This window comes from Micropterus dolomieu, linkage group LG12 (genome assembly GCF_021292245.1).
Source record: "Micropterus dolomieu isolate WLL.071019.BEF.003 ecotype Adirondacks linkage group LG12, ASM2129224v1, whole genome shotgun sequence".
NCBI lineage: Eukaryota > Metazoa > Chordata > Actinopteri > Centrarchiformes > Centrarchidae > Micropterus > Micropterus dolomieu.
The window spans coordinates 28,954,203-28,979,271 of record NC_060161.1 but is presented as its reverse complement, the minus strand read 5'-3'; the positions used below and the strand labels follow the sequence as shown (position 1 = coordinate 28,979,271).

The 25,069-nt window shown below is 40.1% G+C and overlaps 1 protein-coding gene across 3 annotated transcripts in view; it reads right to left on the bottom strand.

Moving 5' to 3' along the window:
* The window catches only part of zgc:109889 (uncharacterized protein LOC553542 homolog), a 42,807-nt gene extending 23,229 nt beyond the window's left edge, over positions 1 to 19,578 (bottom strand). For all 3 annotated transcript variants that reach the window (XM_046064797.1, XM_046064799.1, XM_046064798.1), the window contains exon 1: positions 19,269 to 19,578. The gene's annotated coding sequence lies outside the window, so the exon portion shown is untranslated. The remainder of the gene's footprint in view (positions 1 to 19,268) is intronic.
* Positions 19,579 to 25,069: the final 5,491 nt, after the last annotated feature.

Sequence of the window (25,069 nt, the reverse complement as noted above, 5' to 3'; positions counted from 1 at the left end):
TGCTTGATATCAATGCATGCAGCAAAGTTACTTCTGATTTAAAGTTTAAAGTTTATTTATTTTCAGTTAAAGTGATTAAAGTTTGGATCACGGTGAAATGTTTACACATCGCTCACATTAAAGTTAAATTATCCATTTTTGAAAGAAACAAAGAAAGTTTTTGAAGGTAAAAACACTCATTAGGTGAGAATGAGCACAGACAGTTCCACTGCATAACAATGGAGGTCCCCTCTTGGATAGGTAGCTATCGTTTAAGGATCTAAGTCCCCTCTTGGCAATTTCTTTAAAAAGTAAAAAAAAGCAAATTTGAAGTAATATTATGTTAAAAGACAGTAAAAGTAAATTTTGTATTATATTTATTTTACTTCAAAAGGACTGGAAACACAGGTCCACACTTGGCAGTTTACTCCGACGGTGCACTGTTGGATAGGTACGCGTGTATGTGTGTGTGTGTGTGTGTGTTCTCACTGTGCACACGTGAAAGAGTGTGCATATGTGAATGTGGGAGGTGTGTGTGTCCCCAGGTCAGTGCTCTGGAAACGGTCCATTCTCGCACTCTCTCCCACGCTTCTACTATATTCACTAGCACTATTCATATTTCTGAGATGAGAGCAATGGAGGTAAACAAAAACACTTGAATACATTGTCAAAGTGTGTGTGTGTGTGTGTGTGTGTGTGTGTGTGTGTGTGTGTGTGTGTGTGTGTGTGTGTGTGTGTGTGTGAAAATTAATCTTACAGACAAAACTCATGCTAACGTCAGTTCGAAAAGTGATATTCACACTTTTCAGGCACAAAATGTGTGTGTGCTCACAGGCTCCTTAATTTGTTTGTCCAGACTGAACCACACATGCCAACTTTAATAAAAAGTGACTAGTTTGTCCTCTTTATGTCTCTGTCTCTCGCATGCTCTTCCTACCTCTAATTGCTTCTGACGTTCAATTACACAAACCACCTCAGATTGTGCCGACTTGTCTTTTGAGTGTGATCGAGCTTCACAGAGTGTGTGCGCATGAGCCAATATCCAACCCCTCCTCCAGCTGTTGTAAATAATCTAACACCATTGCTGTTTAATAATACATGCACACTCGTCCGTATCTTCCACCGATGCCTCAATAGCTGCTCTTCATGTCTTATTTGTCTTTTTTTACCCTTCGCTTTCCTCCATATTTTCTCTCACTAGATCTTCTCTCCATCTGTCTGCTTTCATTAATAAATCAGTAAGGGTGAATATATCTCTTCCTCCGTCTTCCCAGTGTCCAACACCGAGTGGGTATTCCCCATCACTCTGTTGGTCTGAGTGTATGTTTTTGTCTTTGAATGTGTGTTCAGAGCAAGATAACGGGGATTGTGTGTCAAGGATACTCGTGCCTGTACTAGATGTCGAGGCCACTCAAGTCTGGGTTCGTGATGTAGGTTAACATGCATGAAATGATGCGGAACCTCCCTCTCTCTGACCCGCATAAAAACACACACACACAAACACACACCCAAGGGCACTTAGTCTCCTCACACAAGCCCTTTGAGGTCAGCTGCAGGGCAAATTGCAAACAACAGTTTGGTGCTACACCCCTGATACAAAGGCACTCAGGACAACAGGATTAAAAAGGGGGACCAAAAGTAATCCCTATAATTCTTTCCTGCAATATAACAGCTAGCCATCAAATTTAGTTTTATTTTAATTTCACAAACTCTGGTACATTTAAAAACAAAAATAGTGGTCGGATCAAGATCCTCACATTACATTATACATTATAAACTCAGACAAGTCAATGAAATGGAATAAATGGAAATCTCTGGGACACACACAAAGCCCTATCCTGTTATTCTGCGCGCAGGCTACATAACATTTATGTCTTTCTGGGTGGTCACTGTGCCAGAATAGGGGACTTGGCCAAGACACATATCAGACTCAAAATTGTACCCTGACCAATATCAGCTTGCAGTTTTTCCAAGATGTGTAAAGGTGAACTCAGTGATTAAAGCTGTAGTTGGTAACAACTGAAGAAACAATGCAAAACCTTCCTTGTCTCTCTCGGATGCTTGAATCACTCCGCTAAGCTCCTCCCACCAAACCCACAAGACGGAGCTGGTTGCCCTTAGAAAACCTCATCCCGCGTAGGGCTCTCTCTCCATGGCAAAAGACTTATATTACATTACTGTCCCCCCTCAAAAGTTTTTCCCCACGGTTTGTTATCATGCCTCTTTTAACACTCATAGATGTAAGCACCATGGCAGCGAACACAATGAGCCTAAAGCTCCGTGTGGAGCCGGGACAAGTTAACACACTGTTCTGAACTATATGCCATTGTTGGAAAAGGAGGGGTTGGTTGTTTCTCAGACATTGTGTTTGCAAAACTTCTGAAAGCGAGCTGAAGATATTGAGCTTGAAGGGGGACTGCACAGTGTGTACACGTGAAGTGAATGACACCGCGTTACAGACTCCTCCTGGATCTGATTAGTTGTTTTTGGGCATTGCAGATTCTTGCAAATGGCATTTGGAGCAGCAGGAGGAGCCAGGGTTCTGTAATGCTTCACAAATGTATTCAAACTTCAGGAGACTAAATGCATTTGCTGCCCTTTGCAAAAGGGGAGGAGGCAAAACATATAACATGCTATTAAATTGAAATATTAAATTGCCCACATAAATTAGTTTTTTAAAATCTCCACGAAACCTCCCAGGATCAGTACGGCAACAATTGTGACATGAAGCACGCTGTAGACAAAAATTCTGACATGCGAGTCTTTCTGTTGGGGCCTTGTGAGGCAACTTACACAGAGAATCAGTTGTCTTCCACTTGAGACACACTAAAAGCCTCAAATTGTCATGCCTGACATTCGTTTTCATTCCCAACACCCCCTGTGTGTCAGATTGGGCCATTAATATGCTCACATTGTGTAGTCTGATCCCAGAGTTATGTTGAGAGGTAAAACACTACAGAGCAGTCCCCTGCATTGACCTAAATGATCAAATGATGGCAAACTGCAGTGAGTTGACTTTTTAATGCCAGTTATAAGAAGAGGTTTCACATCAAACAAGAACTAAATTAAACAGCGAGCACCAAGCAGCTACAACAGAGACAACCTCAAAGAGAGATGTTATTGTATGGCTTAAGATGATGTATTTCAGAGCGTTGAAGTCATTTACAGCCTTGAATTTAGTCATCTTAAGACTTTTTGGTACCAGAAAACAGCATGGGAAGAAAGAAATTAACACAATGCCAAGAAGGAGAAAGGAGAGGAGCAAAAAAAAAAAAAGTGTGTCGTGGAGCCATGGGAACGTTGTCATGGCAACGCACTGAGGAATCCACTCCACTGCTCAAAAGTGGAACTCGCCGCTACTCCGAAAATAGCATGAAAGAGAGATGGAGAGAAGGGGACAGGGAGAGATGAGGGAAGAGAGAAAAACTTTGAGATAAAGGGAGGAGAGGAAGGGTGGACATCCCTGTGAAAACTTACTTTAAGTTCTAAAAGTTCTCAGTTTTAAAAGTAGGTCTCCGGAGGATTTACTGCAGTCTGACACCTGCACTTATTCTACACGGGAGAGTTTAGGATCTAACAGTTCAGGAAGTCAAACTTTGAGAGGCCACTGATCTAAGATTTATAATGAGATGAAATTGTTTAAGTACACTGCCGAAAAAAGTTGCAGCCGCTTGAATCTCCCCGTCAGATGCTGTTAGTTGTCCACTGCCAGCTTCTTGAAAGACAAGGAGGTGGAGACTTTCAGAATGCAGCATGCTATAATGTAGAGAACCATGCAGCTGAATGACGTCACTTCTGACAAACTGTACCTGACTCTTCCTTAAACACCAGTCACTTTCTGAAATCTACAGCATAACCCAGTGTTCTCCTTTTTTATTTCCTTCATTTATAAAACTTCCATCTAAATTACGTTACCATAACACGTCACTGGCTAAGAAAACATTTATATTAGATTATAATTTTTATATATATATATATATATATATATATATATATATATATATATATATATATATATATATATAAAAATTACTGGACATCAGAACAATTCTGTAGGATTAGTAAGTATCCTTGAGTCAACTTTCTGATATTTGAAATAAGGTTCAACTTAAATTCATACTAACTTACACTACTAATTCCCAATTATGAACGTCAGGCCCTTTTAAAATCTTCAGAGTATTCAGGATCTCTTCCAGGATCTCTTTCCAGTTTTGTATGATATCAATATATTTACATAATATATAGTCCTGCAGCAGTCAAAACTGAAGACTTCCAATCACTTGAGCTGCACATTGAATGGACAACAGTTGCATTAGAGATCTAACTTCAGATCAACTTCCCAACCACAAGCATGCTTTTACACCCGCTGCAGGTCGGTTATACACCATGAAGCGACTAATGTGCTCGTCTGGGAAAGCATCCAGTTCCCCTCCTGCTCATGGCTGGTTGTCACACTTCTCCCTCCTCTCTATCTACATTTAACACCTCTTCCACATCTCCCTTTTTCTGTACCATCCTCCGCTCCTCCTCATCATGCTTCGATGGCTGTGGGTATAATTACAGTTGTAATCAGATAAGATTTGATCCTTCTGATCCGATGCAGTCTGGAGCCTGTTTGTGAGGCGATGCTGAGATGTTGCGCAAAACAACCTCCCAGATTAGGTGTTGCAACCAAACATGACCATGGGGGGGCATGCTTATAGACTTTGTCTGGTCTCAAACTCTTTTCACTTTGCCTCACATTAATGGCTTCTGGCCATCAAATCAATCATTCTGACTTTTCACGTGCATTGCTTTATATACAGGTCTCTGTGTTTGTGAGAGACAGATGGATAAAGAAGGAGACATATTAATTCCTGTACAAACTTCTCAATTCTGCAGGCGGTCAGGCAAGCATCAGCTAATGCTATTACTGCTCCGTCTGCTCGGCCATATAGACTTAAGTACACACACATACACGCACATGCATCTCTCCTACTGTGCCACACCGAGCAGTCTGCCTCAGTCTATTCTGAGAAAGGTTAGCAACCCGCACACATAGACTTCACCCTCCCCTTCTGCTCCATAGGAGGGACCTGTATAATCACAGCTAATTAGCTTTCTACAGTAACTAATGTTAATGGCAGCCACTGATTCTTTACGATTATATAATTAGATGACATACTGCATGAGGGACCAAGTTGTATTCCCTCTAATGCGACAGCTAGCTGGTGCGGTATACTGCATAAAAGGAGAAAAGCTAATGTGACAGGCTATATGCAAGCATGTCTATTTCAAGGATTTTTTGAGCAGCTTCTGGAAAACTATCTTTTCTGATTGGCAGGCTGTGGAATAAAGGCTGATCAATGTACTGATTATATTTACAAAAGCTCAACTTTTTAGGAAGAAGAAAAAGTAGATAAAAAACAGCTTGTTTTAAGATTTAACCCTGCACATAAGAACTGATCCAGTGAGCGTTTTTCTTAAGGTTCAGTGTGTAATATTTAGGAGGATCTATTGACAGAAATGCAATATAATATACTTAACTATGTTTTCAGTGGTGTATAAAGACCTTTCATAATGAACAGCAGCTATGTTTTTCTTACCTTTAAATGAGCCATATCTACACAAACTATGTCAAATATGTATTGAAGAAGAAAAAGAAGCAGAAGTAGTAGTCAATTTTGTTAGAAGATGATAAGTGAATTTTGGACTAATGGAGGACCACATGTATTATTTAGCACAAGAGCCGACAGAGCGTATCGGCCACCTTAGCTTCTCCCATGCGCTTGCAAAGCGAGGGGTGACTGCGAGGTGGGTTGCTACACTCACCACTACATGCAACTAAAACTTACACCCTGAACCTTTAAGGGTTTTCATGAGGCTAAGAGTTTGTCTTCCGAATGTTTCTAACCCATAGACGAACATGTATCAATCTCAGATTTCACATGACAAAGCCTGCATGCAAGCTGCCTTTATGTCACAAACTGGCTTCATTTAAACCACACACTGTATAAGAAGTGGACGTAGCCACCGTGACAGTCTGTGGACAACTGTTGGTGACCTCGAGTTTGCCATCTTGGTTTTTTTAAACCAGAAGTGACCGTATTTGGGCGAGAGTGTGAGGCTACCTAGCTTGGTTTGCAAGGTGCAACTGTCATTCACGTTAACTGGTATATTAATTGTACGCTAATTTGCTATGAAACAAACAGGAACAGTTGGGAACTTGAGTCATGAGTATGATTGCAAACATGCTTTTACACACCAAAACATACTGACAATATTTTAGGCTAATATTCCCTACGACAAAAATATTATTGGGGGAGAATTTGCAAAATATGGTTTGTTTTCATCCTCTTGGATGTCAGTTGGGTGGGTTTTGACAAACCAGAAAATGTTAAAAGCCATAGGAAAATATTTTTAAAAGTCTTTTTTTTGTAGCCGTGTTTCCATTAACGTTTTTTTTTACGCGCATTTTGAAGTATTGCATTAGAAAAGGTTGATGGAAGCGGCAAAAAATGTCACGCTTGCTTGGATTTTGCCTTTGTCGAAAAAAAAAGTTAATGTGCTAAATAGGAGATGGACACAATTCTTTAAGTTTTAAGTTCTGACGTAGCAAATTTGTAACTCACGTCTGATAAGCCGTTTCCGCAGTCGGTGTCTTGCTGGATATTCCCTTATTGTGAGGAGACATGGCTGGTAGCAACTTGCCCGCTTAAAACACATTTCTGAGGACTTCTCTCCATTTTTCTGGTTTGGAACCCCTACATCTTGTTTATTACAGCCATGCGCAACGTCAACTACTGACGTAACTATGCTTGCCGTAGCTTGGTTTATTCGCTCCGAACCAGCTGATGGACTTTTTAACTTTTGTGACATTTCAGAAGTCTGCTTAAAATTTGCATACCAGTTAGATGGAAACATGGCTTATGACTGACTTTTTGCATCGCTGCTTTTCTGGATCAGATAAACCCAACCTCTGACACCCCATAGTGTCAATAACAGTTTGATATCCATGTAATATAACAGTAAGGAGTGTAAAGCCAGGCCTGACAGACAGCCGGCTGAACACACAGGAAAGTGAGCCAACACAGTGAAACAGAGATAATGTTTTATTCTGAGTCAGGATCACTCTGGTTGTGCTTTGCAGGCTCGGGAAGCTCTTTGCTTGGTCGTACGCCAAATATCAGCTAACAAAAGGAGTCAGCGAATGAGAAGCAGAACAAAGCAGATATGTATATTTAAATGACTGCAACAAGCTCTCAGTTGAATGAAAATCCCATTTTTAAAAAGCTGCCTTGTTTTGTTTGATGTCACAAAAATGGCCGAACACCGGTTGTGTTTGATGTTTTGTTTGACGTTGTTCAAACTAGACTGAGGATGATCATTTAAATTTAAACCGCTACGATTTTCAGTTACAGCTGCACCCACCCCAACCTCCCCACACGCTGACTCTTGCTTCCTCCTGGCCTCCTTTCTACTCCTCTGAAAACCCCTTTCCTCCATCCTAAACTCTCCATCTCCCTCATGCACCCCGCCCTACTCCAACTCCTCTCTCTTTGATGTCTGTTTTTTGTTGATGCTCTTGGGTGAGGAGCCATTGTACAAAACGATCACAATTACGGTGGCACTTCCCCCCACTTTCTCACTAATCCTCCCTAAAAACAAATTATGCAAAAGAGAGTGACAGAGGAAAGGAGCAGAGACAGGATGAGCGATTTTATGCTTGCCTCTTGCTTCCTCTCTCTATCTTTTTTAAAAAATTTTTGGGAGTAGCAGTAGCGGGCTCTGTGGAGTTGTCATGATTTCTTTGGAAGTATTTTCATTTTTGTCCGGATAATGAAGTGATCAGAACATAACTGAGAGAGACAGAGAGTTTACATTGCGGCAATGAAGTTCTGCAAGAGATCTCAGTCACTTCATTGTCTCTAGTGTGTGTGTGTGTATGTGTCTACCATTTAACTGAGGGTGAATGCAGATGAAGTGTTATGAAACAGCCGACTTTAATGAACGGTGAATAAAACATGTGAGACAAAAGAGCCAAAGGCACAATGAGACACACACACACACACACACACACATTCTAACAATGTCACTATCCTGATAGTCAAATGGTATTTGCAATTCATTAATGGTATTTGTTTTTATGTACTTGGTGTATCACATGGGTGGGGTTTATCACAAATACAGAGTGCCAGGCAAAACAGTAAAAAAAATAAAGGTTATGAATGTTTTTCTGTTATTCAGCTCAGACGTTATTCAGGGTTACACTGACATTGAACTAAAAGTAAATTAACAAATTTATGTGAGATCAATAGCTTTGTGCTTCTTTATTGGTCTTGGTATTAGTATTAAATAATAGAAACCCAGTTTTTTTTACTCAACAAGCCTGATTTTTAACTGCATTACAGTGTTTTTTCCCCTCTTTCAGGTCATTAACATTCATATCTATACTTTATATTATCGCCAACCATTTCCCCTAGCTATGTGTTTTAATTAAATGCGCTACAGTACAAAAAAACAGTAGGTAATCCATCAATGAGCATGTCCCAGCTATAGTCTTCTTCTTTTTTTAATGTGACACTAGTATGCAAGGAGCATTTTCAAAACTCTCCTTGGTGGTGCACTCAAGGACATTCCGCTGAATGGATATGCTGTGGAAAAGCATTACAATAACTGTGTTTTCTGTGATGTCCTGCAGAATCTGAAGTTAGCTAAGAAGAAGGGATGTCCCGATCCAATCACAAAAATTGGTTTCTGGGCTGATCAAGGCATTTTAACTTATCCGTATTAGCTATATTAAGTCTGATCAGTCACACAGGTGTTTTTACTTGTGAAGCTTTCATGCACAGCAATGCAACAAGTGCAGCCGTCATCCACTCCCCACTGTCTGTCTCTCCTCGAAACTGCTGAGCTCCGTGTGTGAGAAACACCACATAGCATAAACTACACCAAAAAGCAGTATGAAACTATTTGTTATGTGCACTTGTTTGCTTTCACGCCACTGCAAGTGCAACAAAAGTCCCGCGAGCAAAAAGCCAATAAGACTAATTTATTAATGTAATCTGTGCAAGGGATGTGCAGACGACAAAAATAAACACACAGCGGGAAAACAGTTCATTCAGGTTGTCCTAACTCAGACAAAGGTTGCGCAGAAGCAACAAACACTCCTTTAAAGAACAACTATATGATAACGATATTTTATTTTCATTGATTGCGTGTAAAATCTGAAGATATTGAATTACTGCACAAAACAGCTATTTTATACTGCTCTATTCTGGTCTCTGCTAATGTGGTTGGTAAACAGGTCAGCCACAGAATGAATGCAATGTTTCTGAACTGCATTCAGGCCTCCACTCTTTGTGTGTGTGTGTTGTGAGAACTCTCCTGAAGCCCCTCTGCGACCCCATCTCTCACAATTAAATGTGTCTGCGTCAGCACGATCGCAACAAGTCATCCGGCAGAACCATGTGACTTGACACACACACACACACACACACACAGTTTTTGTTCCACTATCCCTGTGGGGACTTCTTGACATAATGCGTTCCCTAGACCCTTACCATAACCCTTTACCATCACAATTACATGCCTAACCTTACCCCTTACCCTAAAACCAAGTCTTAACCTTCAAACAGCTCTTTAAACTTGTGGGGTCCAGCATTATAGTGGAATTGAGGTTTTTGGACCCCACAAATAAAGTAAAACAAACCCACACACACACATAGAGCAAACTGGGCCTACTGGTGTGGGGTTAGGTTAGTGGACAGGAGGGCCTGGACACGAAGGCAGGGAAGAGACAGGTCATATTAAAGCTGTGATGTGATGTGTCACATGTCCCAGTTTCCTGCTCCCAGTTTATACTGGGGAGGTGGAACAGGACAGAGACTGACACAGAAACCAGTAAGATACAAAACAGTATAGGGCTGGCTCTGGTCAAAGGCTGGCTTGTTGACTGGTAAAGGCGGCAAAATAAATAATTGTTGGGTTCATTTATGATTATTAACAACTGCTAGAACCCAAGCTCAAGCTAACAAGCTACTGGAAGATTAATTATTTTATATACTGTAAATCATAATTAAATGGATACAAAAACCAGAAAGAAATTTCTGTCTGTGGTTAAGCCAATGAATGACTTGACACTTGACAAATCAAAGTACTCATCAATTACCTAATACCCCCAGAGATGCCCCTAGAGATGCTTAAGTAAGTGCTGCCACTGCATAAATGGTATGGCCACCAGATACACATGGTAAGGAATGACGGGGAGCTACTTCTTCCTCCTGTGCTGGCGTGGTGATAAGATAATGTGGATACACGCGACAACGGAGTTCAACTCTTACAGCAGGGGTCGGCAAATAAGTCTGGCATTGGGCCAAATTTTTTTTCAAGCCGTTATATGGCAGGCCGGAACAGTGTCAAATTATTTCAAATCATATGCACATTTAGGTCAGTCAGTAGGCCTACTGTGCAGGACTCCTGTTAGGAAGGTTGTAAGATCTATTTTTACTGCGGATATTTTTTTCTCCCTGGTTAAACTAACTGAATAAAAGGACACTTTTGCACATGCTCACAATAGTGTGTGTGCGTTTCGGTGTTCCGCATAATATAAACATATGGACGCTTATTTTCATCTCCATGAAGAAATTCAGGGGAATCCAATCACACGTTTCCTGGCGGCTTTTTCAGAGGTGTGTCAAACAGGCCAGAGTCTCTTTTGAATGTCCTTCAGAACTCTTCAAAGTATCTCTCAATAGGCTCAACATAAAGCATTGCTGCAAAAGACGTTGGAGCAGTGCCACAGTTATCACAAAACAATGACTTGCAATGTCCTCCAACATGTTGTGTGAAACACCTTAAAATCTCCAATGAGTAAGATTTTTATTAAAAAAAAAACAAAACACAACAACAATAAAATAAACACACTAGTCCAAACAGCCTGAATCGAAAAGTCCCAAGCAGAGTGTCCTATCCCCAATAACAGAAGCCACACACATGTGCTCCTTTTGCCCAAATGAAATCCTGCTGCAGCGTAGGCACACTTCTCTGCTCACAGGATGTGAGGAATTGAAAGTTGAGCGAAATCCAAGCTGTCTGCTGAGCAGAAGTGAGGGAGGAAGCTTCACTCGCCAACATTACATCTTCCACTTACTTTTCTGGTCCCTGTGGTACAAAGCACCAGAGACCGAGCGGTGAGCATGAGCCTGAATTGTGGAGTTTACTGACATCATGTAACATAATTTCTGGTTAATAAGGTTATTTGGATTGGATTCAGGGCTGCAGATTTTCGTCAATTAATCAAAATAGGTTACCAAGATTGTTTCTGTCAAACAGCTAACCATTTGGGCACTCATAGGAGCACTGTATTTTCTGTAAATTTGGTGATTGTGAGAAACTCATTTACCAAGAACAAGACATCATGACTTCTAGCTCAAAAAACGCTGGATCATACTGGATCATCATGTCCCACACGTGAGCAGCATCTTCTTTGGCCACAGGCCCACATCTTTTAAACTTAGCATGTTCAGTTTGTAACAAAGGCTTTTCTCTCATAAATGAATAGTGACAAGTGAACTGACTTAAAATTGGTGGAGTGCTCCTTTACTTTGCGTTTGTGGTCGGTTCTACGTAGTTCCCTCCAGAACACCATAACTTAGAAACTTAGATCACGATCATACAGATAAATATTTATGTACCCATGGAGTGGCTAGTGAGACGACCTTTCAGCCAAAAGACTTAAAACTCCTGAGGTTTGATCTAAAAGGGGGTTAAGGCCCTCACATCTGTCACCATCCACTCTACTCACGGCAAGGCACTGAACCCTAAAGGCTAGCCCGTACCTCTGACCTCCCTGTGGACGGAGGAAAGAGAGATCCCAGTTTCACCACAGGATTTGATAAACGTATCATGTTGAAGATGTGGTCAAACCTGCAAACGTTCAAATGTCCCTCTTTTTCAAATAAGGGACTCAAATCGCTGATTTAAGGCTCTTCATTTCTTCAGGTGGGGGAGTGAAAAGGTAAAGGGTAGAAATAACAGATGAAGACGTGGATACAGAGAGAGGGAATATAGCTTGTGTGTTTTTAAAATTAATCTCATACAGCAGCATTAAAGAACGCTCAATACGCACATACACAGAGCACAGGCGGGCACAAAAGGAAACACACACACAGCAGCAGATTGAGGTACGCGGCGAGCTGATCAGTGTCATTGTACAGTGTAACACCCATGCCGATGTGTCGTCAATAGACTGGCCTTGCTTGCACTTTGCATCATCCCACTGAGAATAAAACAACAAAAGCCGACACAGTTGAAGCAGTGAGGTCAGACGACCAGGTGGAAGAACGATGACACGCTCTGCACATTCTGGGGGAAACACAGCCTGGCAACATTCCTAGCAGCCAGAGACAAAGTGCTTCAGAAAATATATCTTTCCTGACAGCAATAACGTAGAATAGTTTCCTTTTCCTGTCTGAACCTGGAGAGTTGTGATGCAGAAGTAAGTTTAGACTAAATGGAGTTGGGCAGGGCTACCGCAAGTAGATACAAAGTCAGAAATATATATTGTGACAGAGTTCATGCACATGGAAAATCAGCAGAAAATTGTTTTTTGTTTTGAAGCGTGGTTGTGTCTTTCACATGTGTAACATGCAACTCAACTACTGCATTTCTACATTAGTAATTTTCTGGTGGTTACACCTTTACCTATGAGTAATAGTACATTAACACTGCAGGCCTTATTGCTCAGATCCAATCTTTTGACTGTTAAAGATAGATAGATAGATAAAAAGTAATACATATCTACATATATACCTGGCTTTGAACCCCGGGTCTACAGGAATCCAAACATGCAACTTGACAGCAAGTCAAGTGGCAGTTATAGCGCATACTCAACCATAGTGATGGTGGTCAGTCACAGGCAGCGCTGCTGTACGGAAGTAAACATGGAGGCCACTCGTGATTTTTTTGTCCTGCCAGAGTTTCGACAAGTTTGCCGTTGATTGGTTAATACTCGTTGCATCTGTTGGTTTGGATTAGGGTGGGGTTGGGGTTAGCCAGTCAGAGGCAGAGTAGGGGGCAGGACTCGACGCAAAGCTGGTGTCCGTCAAATGAGAGTTGTCGAAACTCTGGCACGCTGTACACGTGCTATACAGTTCCATAAACAGTAATAAAGGCAGTGAAAAGGACACAAAGTTGTGAACTTTTGTAATAAATCGGGAGAACTGTGAACCCGGAGAAAACTTGGAGAGGGCAATGAAAAATGAGAGGGTTGGCAAGTATGATTGGCGTTCGATGATCTGATGCTTTCCAGTGTGTTTCTGCATCTGTACCTTCTAAATATCACTGACTAATTGTTATACAAAACAAGACATTAGAATGTGAAAATATTCGTTAGCTGGGACAGGATATGGAGAAACCGGCTATTCATAAACCCATACAAACAAATCATAACATTATTAAGGTTTTAGATCCTATCCGTCTGTGAGGGTTTGTCTAGGACTCGTCCACATCCAGCAAAAGTAATTTCTGTATTGACTCAGTTAACTGAACAGTTGAGGATGAACATGCTGGAACTGGTTTCTCCCTCCTAATACCAGTAAAGGAAGAGACAGCCAAGAGCAGCAATACAATCTATCCGCCACATCATCAGTGTTATTATGATGGCACATGTTTTAGTTTGTAGATAAATATAATGCTAAGGAGAACTGAATGTGTTATTTTCAGCCCATTCATCTCAGTAGAGTTGGACATTTTCAAATTCTATACTCTATTTGCCATTAACCATTTTTCTATAACTATCATCTTTCAATGGGAACAGAGTGAAAAATACTGTATGGAAAACTCCTGAGAGACAGATTCTATTCAATGTGTCAGATGGTTATTCATACTATGAATAGCCCCGCAGTGGATCTCTAAGTGGCCATATCACTCAGTCTGAGTGCACCCTGAAGAGGCTGCTGTGTATCTTCAGAGTTAATTCAAACCATTAGCCACAACGAGACGCACTGAACATGTGTCCGAGGGAAAGTGCAAGGAAGTCAGAGATCTGTTTGAGTAATACATACAAACCCCACTTCCTTTCACCTTGAAACGTTTAAAAAATCGTCCCGATCTGGTTCAAAGAGGAGACCAAAGAACAGAGTGGAGACTCGGTAACAAGAACAAGCTCCTCTGGGAGGGAGAATTGAAAACATCCACAAGAAAGAACATGCATCTGGAAAACGTATAATGTGCTTTCTATCCAGGGACAGAGACGCATTCCTGAACGGTTCGCTCCTAAAATACAGATTACTGTGAAAACACACCGCTTACCTCTGGAACCCTAATCATCCTCTGTGTTTCAGCAGAGAAACCAGAAGCTTTAAATCTGTAGCAAAGACTCTGCAAGGTGCTGGCAGAGGAAAATATACAAAACATTCAAAACGGAAAGTTGTTTTCACGTTGGCAGCCGTCCAGACTTTAAATTATACAGTGGACATTTTATGTATTTACTGCTTGAAAGATAGAACTAAGAGCCTAAACCTCAACCTCAAATACAAGCATAAAATCTCCCAAGGCTAACCCGATATTCAACCTCCACTGTCAGTCAAAAGCCAAAATTCACATGTTTTTGTGCGCAAGTGTGCTGCTCAAAGGCAACAGGTTTTGTTTGCACCAGAGGAAAGAAGAGACGAGGGCTTCAAAACAGAGCTTGCATCAGAAAAACTCACGAAAGAAAAGAAACAGAGCGAAGTGAAGCAAAAAGAGAATAACCAAAGTGCTCACGCTTGTTCAATACTAAAATAAAGGACAAGCTCTTCTGGTACAACATACAGCAGGGCTGCCAACTTTTCAATTTAGTTTGGAGTGAGATTTGGTATTGGAGATCGGTTAATTTTAGGCTGTGTCATATCCCTCTGCAGGGGTCGGGGGCATCACTCTTTAATCCTGCATGCCACAGCCACAACGTATGTGTAGATGGAAAGCCAAGTGAATAATCATGGTCAGATCAGTGTGATCAGGATACTTGCGAACCTCCAGCTGACCAAACATGTATTGGGAAGTCTTCCCCCCCCAGAATCTGTGTGTCTAAACCAGAGACTGCATTTCTTTTAATTCTAGATAATGTATTGAATATTTTAGGCTAGTTCATAAGCAAGAACATAGGCTTTCCTTTAGCAATGGAGGAGCCACGTATTTAGAGGGGACGGGTATGGGGGTTCCTCCCCCAGCAAATTTTTATCATTAAACACTTAATTACCTGCATTCTGGTGAAATTTTCTGCACCAATTCCTGTCTTTTCTGCATCACTTTATGGTAGAAATGTTTTTATCTAGGCTATGTCAATGGAAACACAAAACTCTGCAGCTGGTGACTATTTAAAATATAAAATTGAATTCAGTAGGTGTGTGGCTTTCAAGCATTCTGTATTTTTTTTTCTTTCATGAATTAGTCCCCCCTCCCCTTTGTATCTTTGTTTGGGGAAGTTCCTCTTTAAATGTGACACCTTTTCACCTCAAGGATGAATTAATTCTGTTAGAAACTCTGTACTGAATGTTTCAAACCTTTTTGCATCTATCCCGCATATCTGTGTAATCTGACATCTCCAGAAATATTTCTATGAGAATAACGTCATCATTTAATCACAATTCACAATATTTTTCAAAATCTCCCCGCCCTATAATCTGCTGTTCATTACTTGCTCTGCTGATATGATAGAATCCCAGACAGACAGACAGACACAGAACCCGTTTGGGACTGTATAGATGAGAGCTGTGCAAAATGAAACTGAAAACACTTCACCACAAATCCTCACATTAATTTCAACAGCTTTGTGCAGCATCATTCCTAACAGAACAAGGCTGTGCTTCAGATTATACATTTTTATATTGCAAAACTCTACCAGCTACGTTACCTGATCACAAACTGTCTGCCACTCACTGCACGAGTCCGGGTTCGCTTGATTTCTGTCACAGCGTCCGCCAGTGTCACATCAGCTGGGTGGAGTGTAATCACGCCGAGTCGACGCTATCAGTTACAGGCTACATTAGTATTTCCAATGCCTGAGAAAATTGATGTATGGCGTGTGAAAAGTGTCAATGTGTGAGAGTTGGCAGCTCTGCATACAGAAAGTGTTCCGCACTGAACGTATACAGGATTTGATTGATTAGGGAAACCAAAGAAATCACCTTATGTCTTTTAGTAAGTATTTAGAACCAGAGCAGATCATCTCCTCTAAAATATTACTGTAGCTGTAAAACAGCCTGCTGAAACAATCAGTCCTTTACTAGAGCAGCACATCATAAACAGATTCCAAGTTTGGGTAATTTATAAAGTAAAAAGTACCAACCAAACATATTATCATCGTAAAATTATAACTTCTGTTTTTCTGCATGTTGGTCTTAATAATTAAGTAACTTTAAGATGCAATGCTAACTCTGCTAACATATCATGATGTGTCATTATTTTAGGCAAAGTAGATAATTATTCATTCAAAAGGACTACCTGGATATTTCAGGAAATAAGTTAATTTGCTTTCTTGCCAAGAGTTAGATGCGAAGATAGATACTGCGCCAAATATGAAGCTAAGCTGAAGCAGGTGATTAGCTTAGCCTAGCATACAGACTGGAAGTAGGAGAAAAGCACTAGCCTACATTTTAATAATTAACCTGTCTTGTTTGTTTAATCTGCATACAAACAGACATAGACCAAGACAAGTGCGATGTGATTACGGGGACTTGTTGATTTGCTAAGCTAATCGCCTGCTATGCTCATGTTTACCATACGGACATGAGAGTGGTATCAATCTTCTCATCTAACTTTGGCAAGAAAGTGAATATATTTCCCATAATGTAGAACTATCTAATGGACTGGGAAAATTGTTAGCTGCAATTACGCCTGCAAGTATTTTGCCAAATTGGCTTCTTCGGATCTCATTTTGAAACAAACTTCCTCAAAACAAAAGTCCTTATTTCAGTGTTTTTACTCTCTAAAAATGTGTGATCACTAATGATCTCCCTGTTGTGGAAGGTGGTGGACAAGGCAGGAAAAAAATATAAAAAATATAATGCAAGCGAGCTAGAAATTCCTTTGGGAAGTTTGCATCTCAAAAGTAAAACAAGAAAAATGCCCTTTGTGCCCCTAGCAGAGAACATGCCAGCATCAACCAGCACAACATCACCTCTCCTTTGTCTTTGCTTCACTCCCTCAAGTTGAGTTACTGCGTGTGTGAATGTGCGCGTGTAGTTATGCATCTGTGTGTGTTGCGCGGGGTCCCTTTTTTGAGCGTTTATGCTTATTTAGCGCTCAGCCTTCTTTGCCCTCCTTCTTCGATGATTCGCTTATGTAAAAGAATCAGCACAAGCTTGTCTGAGCACTGTCTCCTATGAATACAACTCTGTACTGTACAGCAGCTTCACACACACACACACACACACACACACACACACACACACACACACAAAAGAAACCTATTATCTAATCACTGTTCGCCCAGGCTGGAGTCTAGAATTGAAAGGACTCAGTTGCTATTCACAGAATTGGACGCGTATATTTGTTAATGACAGAGTAGTTAAATGTTGAAGTCTTTCCACTTCAGCAGTTTAATTTTGGCAGGGCCCTCACATTTAATACCCATTTCATCCAGTTATAATATTTGCGTTGTGTCAGATTCACTTTGAGGTTTGTATGTCCAAGTATGGTGGTGATGTTAGAAAAATAAGGCATATGAGGGAACTGTGTTTTTGTTTGGCTTTCTGGCAAGAACTGTTACAAGTCTCCTCCACACCGAATACCATACTGACATTTTCCCTAACAAGCAGATCACTGGTTTAAAAGCTAAAATAAATTTTAAAAATGGCCGATCAGAAGATAAGCAACAGAGCACTGGAGCTGGGAAAGATTCAACGTCTTGCTCAAGGGAGATTCTGCAGGGCAGCTAAATGCAATGAATGTGGGTTTGAACCATCACCCTGTTGAATATCTTATTACGCTAACCTCCCCTATTTAACAAATGATCCTGCTCTATTTAAACCCCAAAACTAAACCATCTATAGCTTGCCATGGTATTTAAAAAAGAAAACAGTTAATCCGGAAGCTTTTCTTTTTTTTATCGTTTATTTAAATTCAGTTTGACCTCTTTCCGACATGGGCTGAGTTCGGTGGAGGGAGGTTTAGAAATAAGAAATAATAACGTGAGGTCTTCACCGTCCTGCTTTGATGTCTGAATTAGGGCTGAAACTAACAATCTGATAATAATTTGGTAACCCAAATCCATTGTCCATCACAATCTTGAAATAGCTTGTTTTGTCAGATCAAAGGTCTAAAACCCCAAATATATTGTGTTATATAAGTGCTATTAAGATCGGGCGGGGTGATACGGCCAAAAATGTTACCATGATAAAAATTTCTTATCGTTCAATATCGATATTTATCACGATAAATGTCAAATCAATACTTTTAAGTTTAAAGCTAGATTTTTGTGAAACTGAAGAAACCAGATGGTAAATTGTGGTTTTAAACTTTTCTTTATGGTCAGGATAAACATTTGATGACAAACAGTCTGAGGTAGAACATTCAAAACAATTACAGTAAAATCTTTTTTCTGTCTCTTTTCCACAACAAAACAAATATCTTATTAGAAAAATTAACTAATTATTAATTTGTGATTCAAATGAATTAAATAAAACTTTTACTGAAAATTTGTTCTATTGTTATTGACGTAAATTATACAGCGATAATTATTATTATTATTGTTTTATTTCCCAGCCCTAATTTAAGGCTATTAATGCTATAGTTAATACATCTCTAAACTGAATTTCATGTGGAGAAAAATAAATGCAATTTCATCAGTATGGCCTACACTGACGGTCAGAATGGGTCCCTGGCACAGACTAATCCCCTGCACACCTCCTGTATAAGCCCCGTTGCTCTCTTTTCAGCCGACATCCAGCTACACGCTTGTTCTCTGCCAAATCCTATGACACATTCGACCAACCGGTGACATTTTGTTACAGGCGGAGCGGAGAGACACCTGACCAGTGTGCGTTGGCAAATGACGGTCAAGATTGCAGGAGAAAAAAAATTGGGAAGGAAAACGGGAGGAACATGCAGCTTCACGCCTGCAGATAAACGGGCTCTAATTAACAAGCACGCAGCTCAGCTGGCTTTCTGTAGTGCGGACCGTGCATTGTGTTTTATGCCTGTGTGTGTGTACGATGCAATAACAATAACAAACGCGCCCGCCCTCACTGTACGTGCTCCCGTAGAAGGCATGTGTCCACACCATTGCTGTCACATGCAAAGCCGATTTAAAATCCGGTCAGACTTACCTGGCTGCGGCCGCTCCCGTTACCTTCTTCTTCTCTCCCTCTCTCTAATTTTTATTTTATTTAAATGGTTCCTTCCGTTCCTTCTCCTCTGTTCTGCATTTCATTTTACACCGCCCATGTTCGCCGCTCGACTGATGGATGGACGGATGGATGGAGGGGTGGAGAGAGAGAGGAGGAAGAGGAGGAGGAGGAGGAGGAGGAAGAGGAGCGGAAGCCTTTGAAGTGAGGAAATCTGGGTCCCTGCTCGCAACCCAGCTGCGTGGACTGGATTTATGTCGTTTCCAAGGCAGCGTCCGTCGACCTGACGAGCGTCAAGTAGCTGCCTACTGCAAGGAAAGACCACTTCCGATTTAAGCTTCAAAATAAAAGCCTGCGTTAAAATTACGAAACAGAAGGTGAAACACAAAATATGAACCTAGCCTTTAAACAAGATGTTTTCAAAAACTGTCTGTTCTGTAAATTAGTTTGTGAAGTCATTTTAACCTAATTTAAAAAGCCTAACCACCAGGTATGATAGCTGCAAATTATCTTCAGCTAGATATAGCTATAGGCTATATTTGTTTCATGTTTATCTGTACTGACTTTGCTGAAAAACATACAATCATTTTATATAAATAAATTAGATATACAATATAACAACTACTTTCAAAGGAGTTTGCACAGTGTGTGTGTGTGTGTGTGTGTAAGTGGTCCTAGTTGTCTAGTATTTTTGCAATAAAAAATAACAAAAGCATTGCTAAATTATTTTGAATGTACACACATTAACATATTTCACCCATTTCTTTGCAAGTGGCAAATCTTGTCCCTTAAAGTACAACTAAGCATCCTTCTTTTGTGAGAGAGAGAGGTCTGTTGATGAACGTTCTGCTATTTGCATTGATTTTTCAGCTATGCATCTTAGTTAAGCCTATATTTTAATATCATATTTTGGTTTTATTGCAAATATGCACTTAGGTACAATTAGGTCAAACTAATGCAGTTTACACTTCAGGAAAGGTTACAAATTTTCACTTTTTGTTGAAACTGTTTTGGAGAGGCGTTCATTTAACTGTATGGTCATTTTGGAGGCTGTAGTTTGTGGTGGTGCTGTTGAATTATATTGCGTTGTGACCATAGACTGTATATAAAAAGATTGTGACAGATGTTTCTATTATTTAACGTTACTCAACTTTGAACTGTCTCTTGAGATTAGGCTCTTGGACATACCAATTCCACAAATAACGTGTTTTACTAGAGTACCCTGGTTTAGGTTTTGACAACCTCTTTTTTAAACATTTACATGGCAATTAATTTCTCACTTTAAGTGTTTTGCAGCAATATTGAGGAGGAAGTGAGGGTGAACAGATTTGTTTCTAACAGACCCACCTATATGATATCACGTTACTGTCATTGTGTAAGCTATAATTAAGTACAATAGTGCAATACTTGTTTAAAGTTACTTTATGTTGAACCCTAAATGCATTGACTGCTGTTATTTCTAGTGGTACCTCCTGTTAGCTTGACGCAGCTCAAACGAACCATAGAGATGCAGCAAATTGATGTAACGGCGCATGCGTATCCGAAGAGCTGCGACTTTTGCCGGTGAAAGCCGAGACCACCACCCACTCCAAGCAGCGGGCAGAGCGCCGCGCAGAGGAGGCAGAGCCGCTGCAGGCCTGTGGGAATACTTACATTTAAACACATGTGGAGGCTCATTTCGCTTTAATTACTGAACTGAGAGCGGAAAAGTAATAATCACCAGACATTTATTTTTATTTTTTATTCCAGCCAGCCAAACAAGCTCATTTGACTGGCGTCATTTCAACTAGGCCTTGCATGCTAAATAGAGATAGATAATGGAATAAAATAATATGTATATTCGTGGACACGTTTAATTTAAATAGTATGGGAGCTTAAGGGGGTATTTGAAAGTGTATTTTAAGACAGTCTAACATGTATAGAAATGTAATGGGATTATTTACTGTTTTAATAAAAGGTGCATCATGTGTTGTGTTACCAACAGGCATTTCTAATCAGAACAAAGTAAAGCCGTAGTATAGTATTAAGTCGTTGATTTGGATCTAGTCCTGTTTTAAGGCCTTAAGTCCTTTTACACACAATAACTCAACCGTGACGACTTTGATAACCCTGCTACCCATCGACCAGTAGCCATACAGTGCCGTGCAGCCACCATAGTTTATCTCACAGAGTCGTGCTGTTTTGCAGCTCCACCGCTCAGCGGCGCTGTTTATTTTGTGTGTGAGGCAGGCATCTCGTCCTACAGCTGTCGCTGTCCGTGGTGCTGAAGAAGAAGGACCTATGTGTTGGATAAGCAGTACTACTACTACCAATACTTGTCCACAGATACACAGCAAGCATATATCCGGGACAGATATTGGGAAACTGATTGTATGCCCTATGCTTCACACATTATATAATACAGTGCAGCTTCTAGATATTCCATTATGACATACATTTCAGAAGATTTTACATTTACATTTTTTTCATTTAGCCCCACGCCTTTATCCAAAGCAACTTACAATTGCCATATATGTCAGAGGTCTCAGGCCTCTGGAGCAAAAGTGTCTTGCTCAGGGACAGGGATTTTAAAAGTCTAAGCTTGCTTAGAAAACCTAAAATAAGACACAAAGTACTGCAAGAAACTGTCACATTGCTTCTTGTAATCTTTAGTAGGCTACTTTGTGGGACGTCCTTTGATGCTTTGTGGTAGTTTACTGTTGCTTATGAATAGGTGCATTTGACTTCATGCGGCGCTGCGCAGTGCTGAATTAACATGCTCTGTGGCGGTTTTGGGGGTGAGCCAACAGTGGCCACTGCACCTGTAACACAGACCTTGGAACAAAAAGTCTACAACAGCCCTATTGATTTGGAGGCCCGCGGGTCACATCCGGTCCGAAGCAACCTCCATGTAGCCCAGCACATAGGCCTACATATATGACAAAAAAGTAAACTACATGTAGGCTATAGTTCATAAAAGTAGCTAAAGACTGAGCTATATCGTTTCCTTCTCCTCTTTGTTGAGTTTCACACGCACTGTACTGATCACCACCAATCAAGGCTCAACATAATTGTCCGACCTGAAGCCTCTCCTATCCTAATGATCCTAACTCCTGAGAAAATGTCCGGCCCATCTCGGTGTGCTGGTTTTAAAATCCAGCCCAATTGAATCTGTAATTCAATAGCCCTGGTCTACATTCATCATAGTTATATATCTTCCTTGCAACGAAATTAAACTGAATGCAGCATTGAGAATATTTTGTCCTTGTAATCCATGTTTCCATTGCTGGAAAGGGTCCCCTCCTTAAATGGTAAATTATTATCATAAGAATTTAATAATGCATTGAGTTTAAACAGCACTTTTCACACAAACGGTAGCCTACTGATCCTACCAGACTGGACATGCAGTCTGCCAAAATAAGTATCCCCATCCATAATGCACAGATGAAGGACTATCAAGCATTTTGTTTTGGGTATATTTCACATCAGGACTAATAACAGGGGTGAATATGGAGATGTTTGTTGTTTCCTAGCAAAAGTTATAGTGGGAAACTGTTCATTAAGCCTTACAAAGAAGTGTTGCATCAAAGAATGTAGGGGAGACCGGGGGCAATTGTAACATTTTTTACATTTTCCTTAATAACTCACAGACTACTTGAGAGACACAAGTCATCTTTTGATATAAGAAACACATATATGTGCACTAATTAATAATGTAATTAATATATTTTCACTTATAAGAAAAAGCCTAGGGCTACTTCAAAGTAATTACTTTACTGCTAATGTTACTTAAGAGTGTTTTTATATGGTTAAATTATTTTAGATGTCAGGCATCCTCTGCTAAGTTCTCTGTTCTATCTTCATGAAATTGCTTTTCACAAGTGAACTAGTCATTCTCTTTGGTTTTACTGGGTCTTATACAATCAACTACTTTAAATCCACTATATAGACAAACTGAAATTGAAAGGTAGTTTACTTTTGCAGACTTAGGCCTATATAACATTCACACTTTCTGTTAAACAGATTTAAAACACACATTATTTTATACAAAGAACGCTGACCTATGTTAATTGATGATTTGTTTATACTAGAACAAATCCATTTCTTTTAATACACCCTTTTTTAATGTAGTTTTACATTTAAATTTAGTGAAATATGTTCACTTTCTAACAAAAGTAGTCAACACAGACAAACAAGCTGCTTACATTGGGCCATATGGCTTGGAACATCAGTGAACACTGTGTTAAAATTGCCCCCGATGTTGCAGCCATGATAAAATCTTGTATGCCCCCTAGCCACAAGTATATAAGCATCGTTTGTTAGTGTTAATTGTTAATCAATAACCTAGAGATGAAATCTATGTATGTTTAAATTTGTAGTAATTTAAACTTTAGACACCAGAAGACAAATACTGTACATCCAAAAAGTTACTTTCATACCTAAAAATCAGTATTTTGTTAAAAACGTCTGCTGAGGTGAAATGCTCCTGCTCCTTTTCCACAGGCAGAGAGACAATCCTACTGAGCATGTGCACAGTAAGTGTCATCAATCTAGCTTGTTTCTGTTTGGAGAAACTGAGTGTGTTACAATTGCCCCAGGTCTCCCTATGGTAACTTGAGCTAAAGTTAACAGGAAGTTTGTTTGTTTTTTGGATAATTTAAGCCTGGTCCCATCAATAAAATTGGTCTAGAACCACCACGGTGCATGGGGGACTTTAAATAAGGCATGCTGGTTAGAAATTGTGTCCGACTTTCGCCAGTGCTGCTGCAACGTCACCATGTCATTAAAACATCGAGGGAACAAGGCGGCCGCAGTTGCTTTTCTCCGGCTGCACAAAGTTCTAACCACACTAGATATTGCCTGGTATCGCGGCATTTTTCTTTGCAAATGCCGCGAGATCAGTCATTGATCTTAGCTAACAGTAAGATCAGCCGCGGTCTTCTCGAACGCACCTATTATATGCTTTGGGTTACTGTGGTGCCACCTTGTGGCTCTATTTAGAATCACCCCTGGTTGTTAAGCTGTGCGAGGCTGGAGGAGAGGATTTCTGTTTTTAAAGGTGCTTTAAGTAATTTGTTGCCTTTCTTTACCAGAAGCCAAACAGAAAAGTTGTTGTGGTTATCTGTGGCCCATTGATGAATAAAGTTTTTCAAGTATGGTTTTGTGCAGATTATAAAAATACGCAAATCACAGCACAGATCTAAAAATGTCAGCAGGAGAGGTAACAATAGTACATTTAATCATTACCTTTCTTATCTCTCTTACAGCACCATCATTTATCAGCTGGAAATGCATGCGGGGTTTTGAAGCCTCCTTAAAGTGTTTTTTAAAAGAAATCTCAGCACCTGCTGAGGTAATCACTGTTCATTTGCAACCCTGCACAGACCTATATTCTGGATATTTTGTGCAATAAATCATGCTTAGCGCCATTTTAACCAATCAAGTCATTTGAAAATCACACACACACACATATATACATATACAGTGGGGGAAAAAAGTATTTGACCCCTTGCTGATTTTGCAGGTTTGCCCACTTACAAAGAATGCAACAATCTACAATTTTAATCATATGTACATTCTAACAGTGAAAGACAGAATCCCAAAGAAAATTCCAGAAAATCACATCATATGAATTTATAAAAATTGATAACCATCTGATGAGGAAAAACAAGTATATGACCCCCTACCAAACAGCAAGTATTCTGGCTCCTACAAGCCAGTTAGTCTTTCTTTAAGACACAGCCCCAATCCCAACCAATTATCTACATCAAATACACCTGCCTCACCTCGTTACCTGTATAAAA